This window comes from Galeopterus variegatus, unplaced genomic scaffold (genome assembly GCF_000696425.1).
Source record: "Galeopterus variegatus unplaced genomic scaffold, G_variegatus-3.0.2 Scaffold14468, whole genome shotgun sequence".
In the NCBI taxonomy this organism is placed as follows: domain Eukaryota; kingdom Metazoa; phylum Chordata; class Mammalia; order Dermoptera; family Cynocephalidae; genus Galeopterus; species Galeopterus variegatus.
In genome coordinates this window covers 2,926-10,600 of record NW_007740579.1, presented here as the reverse complement: position 1 = coordinate 10,600, position 7,675 = coordinate 2,926, and the positions used below count along the sequence as shown (strand labels likewise).

General features: G+C 33.3%; 1 long non-coding RNA gene across 1 annotated transcript in view; it reads right to left on the bottom strand.

Annotated features, from left to right (window-relative positions):
- Positions 1 to 7,648, bottom strand: part of LOC103581976 — a 12,961-nt gene extending 5,313 nt beyond the window's left edge. The window contains exon 1 of the long non-coding RNA XR_549713.1: positions 7,458 to 7,648. This is a non-coding gene — a long non-coding RNA (uncharacterized LOC103581976). The remainder of the gene's footprint in view (positions 1 to 7,457) is intronic.
- Between the last annotated feature and the right edge of the window lie 27 nt (positions 7,649 to 7,675).

The window sequence follows — 7,675 nt, the reverse complement described above, 5'->3', positions numbered from 1 at the left end:
TCCTAATATTGGTTGTTTTGGTCCTCTTTTCCCATAGCCTTTTTATAGGATTCTTAACTCTGTTTATCTTTCTAAAGAATCAGATATTTTGTTCTTTGTTTTTGATTGTCTCTATTGACTTTCTATTTTAAAATTATTAATTTGTGTGTGTGCGTGTGTGTGTGTAAAAGCATACATAACTTTATACATTTTTTCCACTATTATTGGGTACAACCTATTATATGTTAGATCAATTCAGAATAAGAAAAATAAAATCTTTTATTTTACTTCCACTTATTTTTTCTTTAATTCTCTTCCTTTTTTACTGGAGAATATTTCCACTTATTTCTTCTTTAATTCTGTTTCATTTTTATGGAGATCAAGATTTCTGACCTATATGCATCTTCTTCTGTCAACAGAAATTCTTTTCATATTTCTTGCAAGACATTTACACTGGCAGCAGATTTCCTTAATTTTTGTTAATGTGAGAAAGTCTTTATTTTTCCTTCCCTTTTGAAGAATGATTTTACAGGGTAGAGAACTGTAAGTTGGTGGGTTTCTTCTCTCGACGCTTTGAGTGTTTCCTTTCACTGACTTCTTACTTGCATGGATTCTGAGCAGATTTGATATATAATTCTTATCTTTTCTTCTCTATAAGTAAGATTTAGTTCCTTTTTATTTTTGGTAGTTTTTTTTAATTGATTTTCTGTGTTTTAATAATGATATCCATAGATGTAGTTTTTGGCATTTATCATGGTTGATATTCTCTGAGTTTCCCGGGTCTTTGGTTTGGTGTCTGACATTAATCTGTGGATGCTCTCAAGCATTATTGTTCCAAATATACATTCTGTTTCTTTCTGTCTCTCTTTCTATTTTTTTTTTTTGGGGGGGGGTATTCTCATTATTCTATGGGACAATTTTGTAGTTTTCCCACAGTCCTTAAATATTATGTTTTTTTCTATCTTAGTTCTCTTTGCTTTTCAGATTTTAAAGTTTCTATTGATGTATTTTCAAGNCCCTCCCTGGAAGTTGGGGGTGTGGGCTGCAAGTCCCAACCCTCTAACTACAAAGTTGGCTCCTCTGACAATCAGCTCCCATCCTGCACTTACACAGGTGCAGCCAGCCACCAGCCAACTGATTAGCATGCAAAGTGACACTCATCACTTTGAAGAGTCTAAGGATTTTAGGAGTTGTATGCCAGGAGGTAGAGACAGAGATCAAACATACATATCCATAATATACTATAGTTAAAATTTTGTCAATTATATCTGTATTCTTCCTGATAATTTTATCTGGTTATTTCATTAGTTATTGAGAGAAAAGAATCCTGCAACTATGAATGTGGATTTGTCAATTTCTCACTTTAGCTCAGTTTTTTTTTTTCCAGGTACACTCATGTGCCACATAACATTTTAGTCAACAGACCCCATTTATATCTGTGCAGTAATCTACACTATACAGTCCAGGTGTGTAGTAGGCTGTACCATGTAGGTTCTGTAAGTGCACTCTGTGAGGTTCATGCAGTGACAAAGTTGCCTGATGACACATGTTTCAGAACTTACCCAGTCTTGAAGCACCACGTGAGTGTACTTTGTGGCTCTGTGTTTAGGCACAGACATAGTTATAATTGTTACATCTTCCTCACATACAATCCTGTTATTATGAAAGGGCTCTTTTTAACCCTGTTGATATATTTTGTCTTGAAGTTTCTTTTAGCTAGGATTAATATCTCAACTTAGGCTTTTTATACTTAATGTCAGTGTAGTACATCTTTTTCCATTTTTTAAAATTTTACTCTGTTTGTGTCTTTGTATTTAAATCATGTCTCTGTGGGTGGCATATAGTTGGGTCTTACTTTCCTATCAAGCCTGACAGTCTCTGAATAAAGTAGAATATTTAGTCCAATTCAACTGAAACTAATTATTAATAAGGTTAGAATTAGGTCTGCTATTTTGCTTCCCATTTCCTCTTTCTCTCAATTGCCATTTTGTCCTCTGTTTTTACTTTCCTAAATTGTTTTTGGGTACTCAATTTATTTTCATTTATTTATTCATTTATTGTTCAGTATGATCAACTACTGGCCTTTTAAAATTATTTTCAAAACACTCTATTTTTAGTTTTGGTAAAAAAAACACATATACATATACAAATTTAACCATTTCTTAACCTTTAAGTGGTGTTAGGTATATTCACACTGTTGGGCAGCAGATATCCAGAACTTTTTGTCTTGGAAAACTGCAAGTCTGTACTCATTAAATGACAGCTCTCAATTTCCCTCTCCTCCCAGACCTTGACAACCACCATTCTACTTTGTGTTTCTAAAAATTTGACTAACATCAGTGGAGCCATACAATATCTGTCATTTTGTGAGTGGCTTATTTTCCTTTACATAATGTTCTCAAAGTTCCATGTTATAGCATAAGACTCTGAGGACTTTCTTTGTTCTTAAGGCTATCTAATATTCCTTTATGAAAATAAAATGTTTTGTTTCTGTATTCACATTTCTCTAAGGACATTTGGAGTGCTTCCAACTCCTAAGTGAATAATGTTGCCATGAACACAGTTGTGCAAATATTTTGCACTATTATTAATTATTTTGGATTTATACACAAAATTGGATTGTTGGATTATATGGTAATTCCAATTTTAATTTTTTAAAAAGCCACTATACTATTTTAATAGTGGCTGCATACGTTTACATTTCCACCGACAAAACATTTGACAAGGGTTCCAATTTTGCCTGTGCTTGTTATTTTCTCTTGGGTGTGAAGTAATATCTCATTGTGGTTTTAGTTTGCATTTCTTTAATGGTTAGTGATGTCAAGCATGTTTTCCTATGCTTGTTAGCCATTTGTATATCATCTTTGGAGCAATGTCTGTTCAAGACATTTGCCCATTTTTAAACAGGTTATTTGTTTTTTGACTTGTGAGTTGAAGGAGTCTATGTATCTGGATATTAATTTCTTGTGAGATATATGATTCACAACTATTTCATTTTTGGGGTGCTAATGTAAATAGTGTGTTTTTTGTTTTTTTTACTTCAAATTCCACTTGTTTGTTGCTAGTGTATAGAAAAGTGATCAAATTTGCATATTAATTTTGGATCCTGCAGTCTCGTTATACTCACTTATTAGTTCCTGAATTTTTTTTGTCTGTTTTGGATTTTTTACACACTATCATATGATCTGTAAACAAAGACAATTTTATTTTATTTTCCTTTATGTATGCCTTTTATTTTAAGTAGTTATCTTATTGCATGAGCTAGTACTTTAAGTATGATGTTGAAAGGAGTGGTGAGATGGTGCATTCTTGCTTTGTTTCTGATTTTGTTGGAAGGCTTTGAATTTCTCACCATTAAGTATCATATTAGCTGTAGTTTCTGTGGATAGTCTTTATGAAGTTGATGAAGTTTCCCTCTAATTCTGGTTTACTGAGAGTATTTATCAGGAATAATGCTGTATTTTGTCTCATGCTTTTTCTGGTTCTATGCTGTGATCATAAGGTTTTTCTATTTAAGTCTGCTGATGTGATGGATTATATTAATTCCATGCCTGGAATAAATCTGACTTGATCATAATGCACAGCTTGTTTTAATATATTTTTGGATTAGGTTTACCAATATTTTGTTGAGGACTTTTGCATGTATATTCATGAGCGGTACGTAGTTGTACTTTTCTCTTCTTGTAATGTCTTTTCCTGGTTTTGGTATTGAGGTAATGCTGTCCTCATAGAATGAGTTGGGAAGTACCAATACACAGTAGGGAATTGCTATAATTTCTTCCTTAAATGTTTGGTTGAATTTTCTATTGAACACATCTGGGATGGATGTTTTCTGTTTTGAATATTATTGACGATTTACTCATTTTCTATAACAGATATATGCTTATTCATATTGTGTATTTCTTATGTGTGAATTTTGGTAATTGTATCTTGTGAGGATTTGATCCATTTTCTCTAAGTTTTCAAATGTGTGCAAGAGAATTAGTCATAGTATATCGTTATTATCCTTTTATGTCCACAGGATCTATAGGGATGCCCCTCCTCTCATTCCTAATATTGGTTGTTTTGGTCCTCTTTTTCCATAGTCTTGTTATAGGATTCTTGACGCTATTTATCTTTCCAAAGAATCAGATATTTTGTTCTTTGTTTTTGATTGTCTCTATTGACTTTCTATTTTAAAATTATTAATTTCTGTGTGTGTGTGTGTAAAAGCATACATAACTTTATACATTGTTTCCACTATTATTGAATACAACTTATTATATGTTAGATCAATTCAGAATAAGAAAAATAAAATCTTTTATCTCCACTTATTTCTTCTTTAATTCTCTTCCTTTTTTTATGGAGATCAAGATTTCTGACCTATGTGCATCTTTTTCTTCTGTCAACAGAAATTCTTTTAATATTTCTTGCAAAACATTTACACTGGTAGGAGATTTCCTTAATTTTTGTTCATATGAGAAAGTGTTTATTTTTCCTTCCCTTTTGAAGGATGATTTTACAGGGTAGAGAACTCTAAAGTTGGTGGGTTTCTTCTCTCAATACTTTGAGTGTTTCATTTCACTGACTTCTTACTTGCACGGATTCTGAGCAGATTTTATATGTAATTCTTATCTTTTCTTCTCTATAAGTAAGATTTTGTTCCCTTTTCCTTTTTGCAGTTTTTTTTATTGATTTTTTGTGTTTTAATAATGATATGCTTAGGTGTAGTGTTTAGCATTTATCATGGTTGATATTCTGTGAGTTTCCTGGGTCTTTGGTTTGGTGTCTGACAATCTGTGGAAGCTCTCAGGCATTATTGTTCCAAATATACATTCTGTTTCTCTCTCTTTCTATTTTTTTTGGGGGGGGGGTATTCTCAATATTCCATGGGATAGTTTTGTAGTTTTCCCACCGTCCTTGGATATTATGTTCTTTTCTTTTCTGTCTTAGTTCTCTTTGCTTTTCAGATTTTGAAGTTTCTATTGATGTATTTTCAAGCTCAGAGATTCTTTTCTCAGCCTTGTTCATTCTATTAATAAGCCAATTAAAAACATTCCTTATTTCAGTTACAGTGTTTTTGATCTGTGCTACTGTTTTTATGTTTGTTTGCTTGTTTTGGTACTTTCTTAGAACTCTTATGTGTACTTTCATTGCCCATCTGCTGTTGAGTACTGTCTACTTTATCCATTTGAGCTCTAAGCTAATTCATCAGAGTTTTTTTAAAAATAACTTGTTTGACAGTTTTAACATCCTGATCATGGCTTTTTCTCTATCACTTCCAGCTGTGTTTCTTTGCTTGTTTATTATGGGGTTTTTTTGTTTGTTTGTTTTGTTGTCTTTAAAAGTGCATTGTAATTGTTTTCTTTATAGCCAGATATGATGTAACAGGGAAAAGAAACTACTGTAAATATGCATTCAGTAATGTGGTCTTAAACTGTGGTGGGGGGGAGCTGTCTTAGTCCATTTGTACTTCTACAGCAAAGTATCTTAGAGTAGGTAATGAATAAACAGCAGAATGTTCTGGCATGTTTAAAAATGGTTTCCCTTGAATAAACAACAGAATATTCTGGCATATTTAAAGGTTTTTTTTTTTTCTCTCACAGGTGAAAGCAGGGGGGAGATCTTTTTTACTATTAATTGTAGGATCTTGTTCATGCTTGTGACAGTGAATTACACAGTACTTTGGTTTCCTGCTATGACTGGGTCTCCTGGAGTTTTAACCCTCAGACTTGTCTACAATTCTATTGATGAGCCTCCATCAATTTGTCAGTCACAATTTAAGTTTTCCCACCCTTACACTGTTTCCCACAGTGGTTTCCAATAGTAAATATCCACTCCTGTAAGCCATGACACCGTATATTTGCCTGTCTGCCTCTCTAATCTTTGGGGCAGCAGTGTGCTCTGTGTCCTTTTCTTTCTTACTCTTCAAGAAGAGTTATTGATTTTTCAGTCTTTTCAGCTTTTTATTTGTTGTTACAATGGAGTGATGATTTCCAATTTGTGTGTGTGTGTGTGTGTGTGTGCACGCGCACGAGCGCGCACGCAGGAATAGAACCTGGAATATATTGCTAGAAGTGCCTTTTTAATGCTTATGTAGATAATCAAAGGATTTTGCTTTATATCTATGAAAATGATCAATTTTATTGGTAGACTTAATAGTGAGTTTTCCTTTACTCATGAAATAAATTCAGAAAAATTTTCCTGATCTTCACAGTCTATTTCTCTTCTTCTATCTTTATATATTAATGTTTCTGCAGATTCCCTATATTTTTAATGTTATAGATTCATTAACTCTGATTGCTAAAGGTATCAATGAAATTCTGATATTTTGTAAGTCTTTATTATCAGCTTAAATATCTGTCCTAAACACTGAAATTATATATCTAATTGCCATTTGGACATTTTCACAGATATTTTTAGTATAATGTGTTCAAATATGTGTCACTTCTACATTATAGCTTTTTTTAAAACCCATTTTCCAAATTTTACTTTACAATGCCAATACCTAAGTAGCTGAAATCATGTAGATAGCCTGGGAATAAGACTCTTAATTTTATTCTCTGCACAGCAAATTAGAACCATGTTCTACTCCTGCTTTTTCTTTCCTTTTTTCCTCTTTGCTATGCTTACTGCTGTGTGTCCTGATGACAGCTGATCATCTATTCCTCTGTTTTCTTCCCTCTGATTCTCCCTTAAGCACCTTAACCATTCCCTTCTAGTGGATGAATGTCAAATGCAAATCTGATTATGTCATTTACCTGTCCTTACAAGACCTTATTATTTACACCTCGTGGTTTGAAAAGTGGCAGTATTCACCCCGGGATGGACACAAGGAATTTTTTTTGCACACAGAAAGAAAATTTGGAAATGTTTGGTACATGCTTTTAATTTAAAGTAAGAGTGCATGAGGTTTTAGGTATTTGATTTTGGTCAAATTGTTTTTATCCCATCCCCTTGACATAGTACTGTATGTAGTTCCCTTAATACAGTGGGAGTTGTCTGTGCCCTTCTGACTGGACTTTTGCTGTTTACTCATATACTTTACATGGAAAGGCTAAGCATCTTTGGCATTTCAGTGGAGTTGAAACTGAACACAAAATAGAACTATATTTTCTCATTCTTTCTTATGCCAGTCTATATTGAACTTGGTTCTAAATTAGTTCAACTCACACTTTATTTTCAGGTACGTATTTATACTTATGTCTTCATACTATATCATAGATCCCTTGGAGGAGTAGAATTTTATTCATCCTTTTATCTGTAGCAAGAATGATGGTCTAGATCTGTAAAGTGGCTTTGTAGTAGTATTTTTTGTAATTAATAATTTATTACAGTTGCAGAATCTTCCTGTTGTGATTTTTCTTTCTTCTACCATATGGAATACTGTACCTGTTGTAAGATTCATATGTACATGCACCCACAGAATTATGAAGTTCCAGATTTCCATTTTGTGAACCAGGTCTGGTGACTTGAGTTGAGGAGAAATGTGCTGTTACAGGGGCTAGTGTACTTTGAGGATGTTGCTGTGGACTTCACATGGGAGGAGTGGCAGGACCTTGATGATGGTCAGAGGACTTTGTACAGGAATGTGATGCTGGAGACCTACAGCAACCTGGTGGCATTGGGTGAGTGAAACTCCTCATTGTCAGAGGCAGTACTTTCTTCGGGTATGGTAAATAAAGGAACCACTTATAAGATTTAATGCTATTTAGGT